The following is a 10,956-nucleotide window of genomic DNA, read 5'->3' as shown; positions in this document are numbered from 1 at the left end:
GAATTGAGTTGATTTTCTTGATGACGCATGAGACAGAAAAGAATCCAGCTCACTCTCCTGAAGCTGTATTGGCTCTGCAAGGCTGACGGTAGATTTTCTTTTTTCTTTTAAAGAATGCAGACATGACTGAGGATGGAGGTGGCGTGTTCTCTTTAGAAAGGTAATTGCCAGGGAAAATAGAAAGGAGCATAAACCCTGGTAAGTCAAGTATAATTAGGCAGGCCACAAAAGTATTTGAAGAGTGGCTAGCAAAAGACACTAACTGCAAATATTTTTTTACATACATCAGAAACAGGAAGCCTGCCAGGCAGCCTCGTCAATGCAGTTGGTCTGCAGCAGGCAGCCTGATTAGCCACACAGCCTGGTTGGCTGCAGAGGCCAGCAGGCTGGCTCTTAAGCCAGCAGCAACTCGCTGGTTTCTCAACTCATGCCTACCACTGTGCCTGCTCCTGTGTCACCTTGTTCCTGCTGTTCCTCCCTTGCACCCAGCCTTGCCTCTGTCCTGCCTCTGCCTTGAGCCCTTTCTTGCCCACTACCATGCTGGCTCCAGTTCTTGCCCTCTGGTTTGACCCTTGGCTCTGGCTCCTGACTATGGACTCCAGCTCGACCCTTGGCTCTGGCACCCAGTTTCTGCCTCCCAGTTTTACTTGTGGCTTTGTCTCCTAACAACTGACTCTGGCTCGGACTCCAGCCACTAGGTCTGCTGCCTGCTCCAGCCACTAGGCTTGCCTGCCCTCATCACCATTGGCTGACAGAAGCAAAGTTTGCAGACAATACAAAATTACTCAAGCTAGTTAAGTCCAAAGTTGACTGCAGAGAGTTACAAAGGGATCTCATAAAACTGGAAGACTGGACAAGAAAATGGCAGATGAAAAGCAATATTAAGTGCAAAGTAATGCACACTGGCAAACATAATTCAAACTTTATATACATAACGATGGGATCTAAATTAGCTGTTACCACTAAAGAAAGAGACCTTGGTGTCACTCTGGATAGTTTTCTGAAAACTTCTGCTCAAAGTGCAGCTGAAGTCAAAAAAGCTAATAGAATGTTAGGACTCATGAGGAAAGGGATAGATAATAAGACAGAAAATATCACATCACAAAATAAATGGTACACGCACACCTTGAATACTGCATGCCATTTTGGTTGACCCATCTCAAGAAAGATATATTGGAATTGGAAAAAGTACAGAGAAGGGCAACAAAAAATGATTGAGGGTATGGAACAGCTCCCATATTAGGAGAGATTAAAATGACTGAGACTATTCACCTTGGAAAAGAGACAACTGAAGGGGGATATGATGGAGGTCTATAAAATCATGAATGGTGTAGAGGAAAAAGTGTTATTTACCTTTTCATATAACACAAGAATCAGGGGTTCACTCAATGAAATTAATAGGCAGCAGGTTTAAAACAAACATAAGTAAATACTTCTACACGCAACGCACACTCAACCAGTGGAGCTCATGCCAGGAGATGTTGTGAAGGCCAAAAGTATAACAGGGTTCAAAAAAGAATTAAATAGGTTTATGAAGACTACATCCATCAATGACTATTAGCTAAGGTGGTCAGGGATGCAACCCCATGTTCTAGGTGTCCCTAAACCTCTGATTGGTAGAAGCTGGTTCTACATGATAGGGGATGGATCACTCAGTAAGTTACCCTGTTCTATTCTCTCCATCTGAAGCATGTAGCACCTGCCACTATCAAAAGACAGAATACTGGGATAGATGGTACAAGCTGAGTCATTGGTCTGACTCAGTATGGCTGTTCTTATGTTCTTAGTGTTAAGATATCTGTGGATAAATCTGAGAGAGCTTTTCAGATGTTGGCCCAGACTTAAGTATATCCTGTACTACACCTGGATTTTTGTAATGTTTTGGATTGTAGGATGAGCAGCAAAGACCTCAATATTAAGGTTGCCTTATGCTTTCCAATACAAACATTCTGACTATTTATGAAGAATCCTCATACCTCCTGCAAGGACTTTGAAATTAAGCAGGTAGTTTAGTCCAAAACCAAGGTACTATACTTAACAGCTGTAGGGTTTTGTTAAGCTGTTAGTGGCAAAGCAAATTCAAAATATTTTTTTAATATGAGATATATAAATGTGGCCAAAGTGTAACGGAACCCAAGATCTTGGAGGGGATCTCTAAGGTAAATGCACGTGCCCAGAACAGGACTTCAGCGTGTGTTTAGTGTTTAATTTCCTGTGTTGACTCATGATTATTTTTAATTTTTTTATATTCAGTAGCAGGCTGCTACTTAGCACGATGCTATCTCTGCCATCTTTCTCCTTCAGTTATGTAGTTTTTTAAATGAAAAGTCTCACATTTGTGATAAGGTATGGAATATATTTCTCACAGTATCGGGAAGCTTGTACACTAGCATAGCAAGTGCTTGTCAATCACAATCTCTCCTCTGTTACATTAGTTGCAATTATTCCTCTCTGGGTTGGCAATGTGCTTTGTACTTCCCAGTTTGTTTGTCTTCACTGGTTCTGTATTTGGGAAGAGTTGGCTTTATCTTTGTATATTTCACTGTGGCAAGGTTGTCTGCTAGCGTGTCACATCTAGACAATTGGTTTCTTGTTTCCCTGCATTTAAAGTACATATTTGTACTCTTGGTTGTTTCGCCTAGATTTTATTAAAACTGGTTTGTATTAGAGATTTCTAGTCTTTACAGAGAATTGCTATAGGTATTAACATTAACCCCCCCCCCAACTTTTGTTTGGCATTATACATAAAGATATTATTTTTAGCAGCATCCTGTGATACAGGAAGAGAAGAAGAAAGCTGAACACTATGTTATTGATTTAAACGTCCACTAAACAATCTGTACAACATGAACCAACAACTCTATTGCCACTTCTCAATTTTGAGAAACCTTCCTGGCTGTTGGCAGCCAGGTATGAGTATGACTGAGAAAAAGTTGCAGAAGTTCAGCCAAACAACAACTGATAACTGTACAGCATTCGGCATTTGCTGGTATGATTTTTTCCATGCTGTATCCACTTTTGTTAGCACTAAAAAAGGGCCTGCAGAAAATGTAGGCTCCAAGGAAGCCATATTTACTGTCAAGTCTCAAGCATTCTATTTTCTTTTAGCTGGGTTAATGACAGAGTTGAGTTAATAATAAAATTCAGAAGTGATAGAAAATGTTAAACCAGATCTCCACGAGAGATTCTGGGGAGACTGCAGCTATTGAATCATGTCATTGTTTTCTCTCCATTAAAAAGGTTAATGATACTTAGATGTAGTATCTTGAAAGTTCTTGGGGCAATGGAGAACACAGATCAGGTACCCTTTTAGCCACCCCCCAATTAATAAGCATTTTCTACACCTAGCAAAAGTGACTCTTAGGGCTTGTCTACACTGGGAAATAGCTTGGAATAGCTATTCAGCAATAGTTCCCTATGGAGGCACGCTTATCCCACACTAAACATACCTTTTGTGCACTTTGATTAACCTAAAGTGGATTAGCCTAAACCACAAAAAGGCACCCTTAGTGCAGAATAAGAGTGTCCACATGGGCATTTAGCGTGGAATAGTTATTGCACTTTAAATTCATGCCCTAGTTAATTTTGCAATAGCTTCCACATGTAATCAAGCTCTTATTCTACAACTTACGTGTTTTTCAAAAAGACTTTCAAAAGGCCAGTTAGACTCCATCATTATATCCTGAATTATGAATGAAAGCTGCTGATTGTAGCTTTGATAATGGACAGTATTACAAAATGTCAAAACTGGGCCAATAACTTTCCAATAAAAGAATAAAATGAAGGCAGTTTAAGAAAGTACCCTAGAGTACTTACTGCTGAAGCCTTTGAGGTGAACACTAACTTAAAAACAGTAGCTTTAGACTTTCAAGTGCCCAAGTTATAACTGAAGTGGGAGGGCTTATCAGTGTTGCCAACTCCTATGATTTTATCATGAGTCTCACTACAAGTGGTATTTAAGCCCTGGCTCCTAGATTCGTGTTATGTGAGAATCACAGCTTTCACTGAAGAAGAAATGTTTCCAGCCCTCATGGTTGTGTAGGAAAGCTTGAAAACACAGAGCCTGACGGATGCAGCTCTAGAAAACAAATAAAAAGAACCCAGCTGACTGATTCATGGGTTTCTTTTTTAAATCCCTGGGGTTGGCAATACAACTTGTTGTTCATACTGGGATGAAATCAACCTCTGCGTAAAGGACCAGCGCAAAGCTTATGCACCACTGAAGCCCTATTTTGAGAGCTGAAATGGTACTAAAGAAGCACATAGGCTTTGCGCTGGTTTTCTGCGCAGAACAGAATTTCACCCAGCAGGGATTAATTTTCTGCCAGTCTTCCTACCTGTCAAAGATAGCTCTTCATAATTAGAAGAAAAAAGCCATATTAGATTTCAGAAAGATTCTGTTGAAAGCAAATATGTTCTCGTTATTTCATGCATTTTAGGTAAGTCTCAACTGTTACGATTGCTTGGAAAATTCTGGCATGAATTGAGGAAAACTTAAGGACCTAAAATTGAATGTTAATGAGCATTCTGCATGTAGTGCAAGCTTTTAGGATGAAGGTTTGTTTCACTTTGAGTTTCGTGCACTTCACTCAGTACTGTAGTTTGGATTCACAACTTTACAGGAAATCATTAGTCAGCAAACGTATTTATTTAGTTTCATGCAAACATTTCCATCAGGCTTTTGAAAATGTATTTTCCAAAAGCCTGATGTAAATGTAACTTTGGGCAGGGCCGGCCCACATCATTTTGGCACCTGAGGTGGGGAGCTCAAATGACAGCCCCCTGTCCCCTCACTTGGGCCAAAACTTTGAAAGGTCTCAATTCTGCCTTCTTCCTGTTCTATTCTCTCATGGTACTGCTCTGCTACCTACCCCAATAAAGGAGAACTAACAACTTAAAATGCCTTGTTCACAAATTTTAAGTGGATGGAAACTTCTTTTTTCATTGTCTTTGGGGAATATGAAGTTTTTCACTTGCTGTGGCCCATGCAGCACAAGGAAGTTCCTCAGGCTACTGCTCAAGTGAGTCCACAGTCCTGGATCATCTAGACTTAAGGAACTAAATTCAGCAGCAGCTGTTTCTTGTGCCTCCACCACACTCTTCTCTGATCTACATTTTTCTTCAAGAATGTGCATGGTTACATCCATTTGAGATGGAGATATGGATGCTGCAGTAGCTGCCAGGTCACCTGCACTCTGACTAACTGGAAGATCAGGCATCTCCTCACCACTCACATCCTCACTGGGGCCGGAAGGCTCCTCGTGAACATTTGTGTCTATGTATCTCAGGAGAGCTCCTTCCTGCTTAGATAGAAAAGCTTCCTTTGCTTGCTTTCTTTTTCTGAATGCTGCCTCAAAAGGGCGTTTTCTTCTTTCACTCATGGCTGCTGTTCTGTGCCAACTATAGCGGCTCTCAACACTCAGTTGAAGGGGACAAATAAGCAGGCTGGTAGCAGGGCCTGAGTGAGGGAAGATATCAGTGTCTTAAGGGCCTAACTGGCTCCTACTACTTCAGTTGACTGACTGTTCTCCTCAAGTGGGTTCAGGGAAGCAGCAGGAAACAGAAAGCTCCCTGAGAAGCTGGTGTTAATCAGTCCAGCCTCCTTGGGGTTCTAGTGAGGTACATAAGAGACTCCTCCTCCTCCTCTCTCTCCCTGCAGCTCCTGCTGCTTTCTGTTATTCCCTCTCACCTTTTCTCCTGTCTGCCTGTTATATCTCTTGTGCCCTCCTTCCTCCAGCACAGCACTCCACCATCTCTGTGCATCTAGAGCAGAGAGAATACATATGCACCAGCAGCAGACACAATTTTCTACACTCTGGGTCCTAGTGGCACCCCCACCCCACAGTCTGGCACCTGAGGCGGTCACCTCAGGGTAAGGCCAGCCCTGACTTTGGGCCTTACCACTAGCAGGCCATGTCCCTGTAACTTTTTACTGTGCATTGAGAAGTTCCTCAGGCTACTGGTATTGGCTGGTATTATTCAACAATACCAACACAGTTCTACTGAATATCATTGCATTAAGGGATCCTGCACTAGCACTCGCCATTACAAACAGATGTGTTACTGGACAAACATACATACTGACATTTTAAAAGATCCCAAAACAAAGATTTCCTCTTATTACTGATCATTTCATACCTTGTTCATTACTAAATCAGTCCTGATGAAAGAACTATGGATGCTGACAGCATTAGCAGAAGACAAAGTACCATCCCTGAAAGTTTCACTGACTATCTCTGGATTCAGTCCCAAGTAATACTGATAAGCAGTGAATTATTTCTGATCTTTGAGCCAATCTGTGCTCTTTCATATACATGCAAAAGTCCCACAGAACTCAGCTGGAGTTGCCACCTACAAAATGAAGAACAGAATTTGTCTCTTAATATTTATTAGTAAAATTCAATAGTGTATTCAGCCATCCCACACAGGAATCACTGAAACGTACCAAACCATATAATACCAGCATCCTTTGAAGTCAATTTGCTTTACAAAATTAAAGTGTTACAAAATAATGTGATTTATTCTTTACTGATTCAACAATGCAAAAAGTCCTGGCCCTTTAAAATTCCTCATATGAGATATATGGATCACTTGATGATTACCTGTTCTGTTCATTCCTCTGAAGCACCAGGCATTGGCCACTGTCGGAAGACAGTATCTGGGCTAGATGGACATTTGGTCTGACCCAGTATGGCTGTTCTTATGTTCCTGACCCATCAAGTCAGTTCTATTGAACATCACTTTAAAAAAAAAAAAAACCAATAACATAAAATTTGAGGAGGAAAGGGGTGAATCCCTTCCTGTAGGACAAAAGGAATTTTAATGGCTCAAGTCTATACATTAACACTTCACATTAGTAAGTTCCCTCTTTCAAAATGAAAAGAAAATACAGAATCCAGGAAGCTCTCACTAGCAGGAAAAGGAATTAAACAGATAATGGAATGTACTTATCTGCATGGTTTATTAATATTTCCTTTATTTGAATAAGTTCTGTGGTATTCTGAAGTAATTGCCCAATTACCATGGCATTTTGAATGTTACTGTAGTGGGCTTTTTAAAATATGGGATGGCACAAAGGAGCGAGACAGAGGAAAACCAAATAAACCACTTAAATTTACTCAACCTGATTCTAAGAGGAAATGTTAATTTTACTTACTAATATAGTATTTCATAAAAAGAACAGGAGTACTTGTGGCACCTTAGAGACTAACACATTTATTTGAGCATAAGCTTTCATGGGCTACAGCCCACTTCTTCGGATCCGAAAGCTTATGCTCAAATAAATGTGTTAGTCTCTAAGGTGCCACAAGTACTCCTGTTCTTTTTGCGGATACAGACTTAAAACAGCTGCTACTCTGAAACATAGTATTTCATGTTTCTACAGTAATTTTCCCCTAACAGTCAGAACACACTGTACTGCATTCTGCTGAATTACATCTGAAGAGGTTCAACTCCACCTGTATAATTTCCCAGACCACGCCTTCCTTCAAAAGCAACTTAAAAAATGTGCATCAAAATACTTCTGTGTGTTAGATACAATACATACTTGGACTCAAATGAAAAAACCTTAACCTTAATGCATGTTATATCATTAAAATTTGATAGCTATGCATGCTGTCAACTCTTGCATTTTTTTTCTTGCAAATCTCACAATATTTGGTGTTTTTTCTTGAAGTCTTAGCTCCTGAAGTCATGTGATTACATGAGAATTCCAGTTTTCATTAAATAAAAAAAAAAACTTCTAGCCATTGTGGAGAAAAGCTTGGACTTATGAACCTTAACTCAAGCTAGAAGAGAGCAAATAAACAGAATCCAATTTTTTAATCTTGATTTTTTAGGGGCCTGTCTCACTCAGGTTTCAAACATTTGGGCTTGGTGGTTACAACGCTGGTTTCCCCGACAGCCAGGATCTCTTCATCACCCTCATGGAGAGCCCCTACCAACCCTCCCTGGCTGTTAACCCGGACCCTGAATCAGGGGAAGGATCAGTCAGTAAGTGCTTTAAGCATGTAAACTTTTATTATTAATGGAACAGGAAGCTGAACTATGTGAAAAGGAGGTATATATATATGGGGATAGAACAGAAATCCTCCTGGAGGTAATCGAAAAGCCTCTGCAGGAGGTTCCTGGGGAGAGCTGCGTTATTGGGTGCTCCGTGGTAGCACACCTTTCCGCGTGAGGCTTTCATGAGGTACTCAGGGAGCATTGCCTCCCCGAGCACGGCTGCATAGGCCCCTGGTTTGTGCCGGCTTTCACGCAGCATGCGCTCTCTATCTCCTTCAGTGACCGTCCTCAGGGTGATCTCGCTCGGAGACTCCTGCATCTAATTAGGGGAATTACTGTAATGTTACACCTGGTCCAAAGTATTTTTAAAAAATCTCCAGACAGACGGCATAGCAGAGACTCAGCACGCTGCTGCGTGACAAGCGTAACGGAAAGCCAAAGAATCAAATGGACGCTCATGGAGGGAGGGGGGACTGAGGACGCAAGCTATCCCACAGTTCCTGCAGTTTCCGAAAAGCATTTGCATTCTTGGCTGATCTCCCAATGCCTGTACGGTCAAACACATTGTCCGCGGCGGTTCAGGGCATAGCTCGTCAATGTACCCCCCTCCCCCACCCCCAGAAGGAAATGGAAAAAAAATCGTCTCTTGACTCTTTTAAATGTCACCCTATGTGTACTGAATGCTGCTGGTAGACGCGATGCTGTGGCACTGTACTGTAGCATCCTCTCCCCCCCCCCCCGCCTCATGGGTGGCTGATGGTGCAATATGACTGATATCCGTCGTCATCATCATCAGCCTTGCTGTAGATGGTGTTGTGCAATATGACTGGTACCCGTCCTCATCATCAGCCCATAAGTAGACGGCCTGCTAACCGTTTTCATCATAGCAACAGGGGGCTGAGCTCCATCAGCCCCCGCCCTTCATGTGTAAAGAAAAGATTCTGTACTGCCTGGACTGTCATAGCAGCAGGATGCTGTTTTCCTCTCCCCCACACTGCTTAATGTCCTGTCTGGACAATCATAGCAGCTGGAGGCTGCCTTCCCCTCATTTCATTTCAGTAACAAGTCACTGTTTCTTATTCCTGCATTCTTTATTACTTCAGCACACAAATCAGGGGACACTGCAACGGTAGCCCGGGAAGGCTGGGGGAGGAGGGAAGCAACAGGTGGGGCTGTTGCAGGAGCACCCCCTGTGAATGCCATGCAGCTCATCATTCCTGCATAATCTGACACGGAGCGGCTGTGCTCTCTGGTTCTCTGAAACACTGGATCTCTACTACACTAGCCCCATATTCTATACAGGAATTATTCTATTTTTAGATACCATAAAGGAGGTATTGACTCGGGGAGTCATTCACAGTTTTGTCTTTTGCGCCCCCGCAATATACCCCCTGACAGCAGCAGAAGGTATAATGCAATACGGCTGGTAACCATCATCACCTTGCCAATTTACAATGGCATGGTAGATGGTACAATATGGCTGATAACCATCTCTGCTGTCATGCAAAAGCAAATGAATGCTGCTGTGTAGCGCTGCTGAATCGCCTCTGTCCGCGGCATCTAGTACACATACGGTGACAGTGACAAAAGGCAAAACAGGCTCCATGGTTGCCACGCTATGGCGTCTACCAGGGTAATCCAGGGAAAACGGGCTCGAAATGATTGTCTGCCATTGCTTTCCCGGAGGAAGGAATGAGTGACTACATGTACCCAGAACCACCCGCGACAATGAAATTTGCACCTTCAGGCACTGGGATCTCAACCAGGAATTCCAAGGGTCAGGGGACACTGCGATGGGGTGGAACAGGGGCAGAGTTTATGCTTTCAAGATTGCCTGCAGCAGGAGTGCGCACGAGATAGGTGCTGTGCATGCTCTTGTTCACAGACACAGACTAGACTGTGTTCATTGTTCGCAAAAATGTATCTTTGCAAGGAATTCACTCCCTTTTTCCCATCACACAGCTTCGACTGTCTCCAGACCTGCCACAGCATCCCCCTCACAGAGGCTGGCAAAGATTAGGCGGCGAAAGAAAAAGACATGGGACGAGATGTTCGCTGAACTTATGGGCTGCTCCCGAGCCGAGGCGGACCAGCAGAGCCAGTGGAGGGAGACCCTCTCTCTGTACCAGCGCTCACACAGCGAACGGGAGGAGAGGTGGCGTGAGGAAGACAAGCAGGCGACTCAAACGCTGCTTGGACTAATGAGGGAGCAAACGGACACGCTCCGGCGCCTTGTGCATGTTCTGCAGGACCGCAGGCAGGAGGACAGAGCCCCCCTGCAGTGTATCTGCAACCACCCTCCCCCGCCACAAAGTCCCATACCCCCCTCACCCAAAATAACCAGAAGGAGGGGCGCCGGGGGGCATTAAAACTGTCACTGCACCCCAGCAGAGTGCTCAAGTACCCAAAAGCTCTCATACCCTAAATTTTGAGAAGTCCTTCCCTTCCAGACTCACCCAAGCCCCAATCCCAGTTTCATCCCCTAACTGTCTAGTTAATTATTAAAAATACTTTGCTGTTAATTACTGTTTCCATCATGCTTTTTTAACAGAAGACTGTGTTTGAAGGGGTGGGGGAAAGGGGGTTGGTAATTGCATAGGACGGTCACCTTTACCAGGGTACAGACACGGGGGCAGGATCAGCAGCAGGTCACACACACAGTGCAGTCAGTAGGCACCCTGGTCGGTATGGGAGGTGGTTTCCAGGTTCTGTGTGTGGGGGGGGACGTTACAGATCTTATGCAGCGGTCCTTGTCCTGGACCTCAGAGTCATGCAGCAGAGGAATCTGTATCCGTCCTCCTCCGCCACAAGGTCACATAGCCCCCGCACACAGAATCCCAAAAAGGAGGGATGGCAGGCTCCGTTGAAACAACCAGTCTGGCACTGCGGACCGCTCTAGGAGCAGGAGCCTGTCATTCCTCGAGTTCAGAGGCGGTCTTTACCTCACTGCAC

The sequence above is a fragment of the Mauremys reevesii genome, linkage group 3, assembly GCF_016161935.1.
Source record: "Mauremys reevesii isolate NIE-2019 linkage group 3, ASM1616193v1, whole genome shotgun sequence".
NCBI classification, from domain to species: Eukaryota; Metazoa; Chordata; order Testudines; family Geoemydidae; genus Mauremys; species Mauremys reevesii.
The sequence above is the reverse complement of the archived record's forward strand: the minus strand, read 5'-3'. Positions refer to the sequence as shown.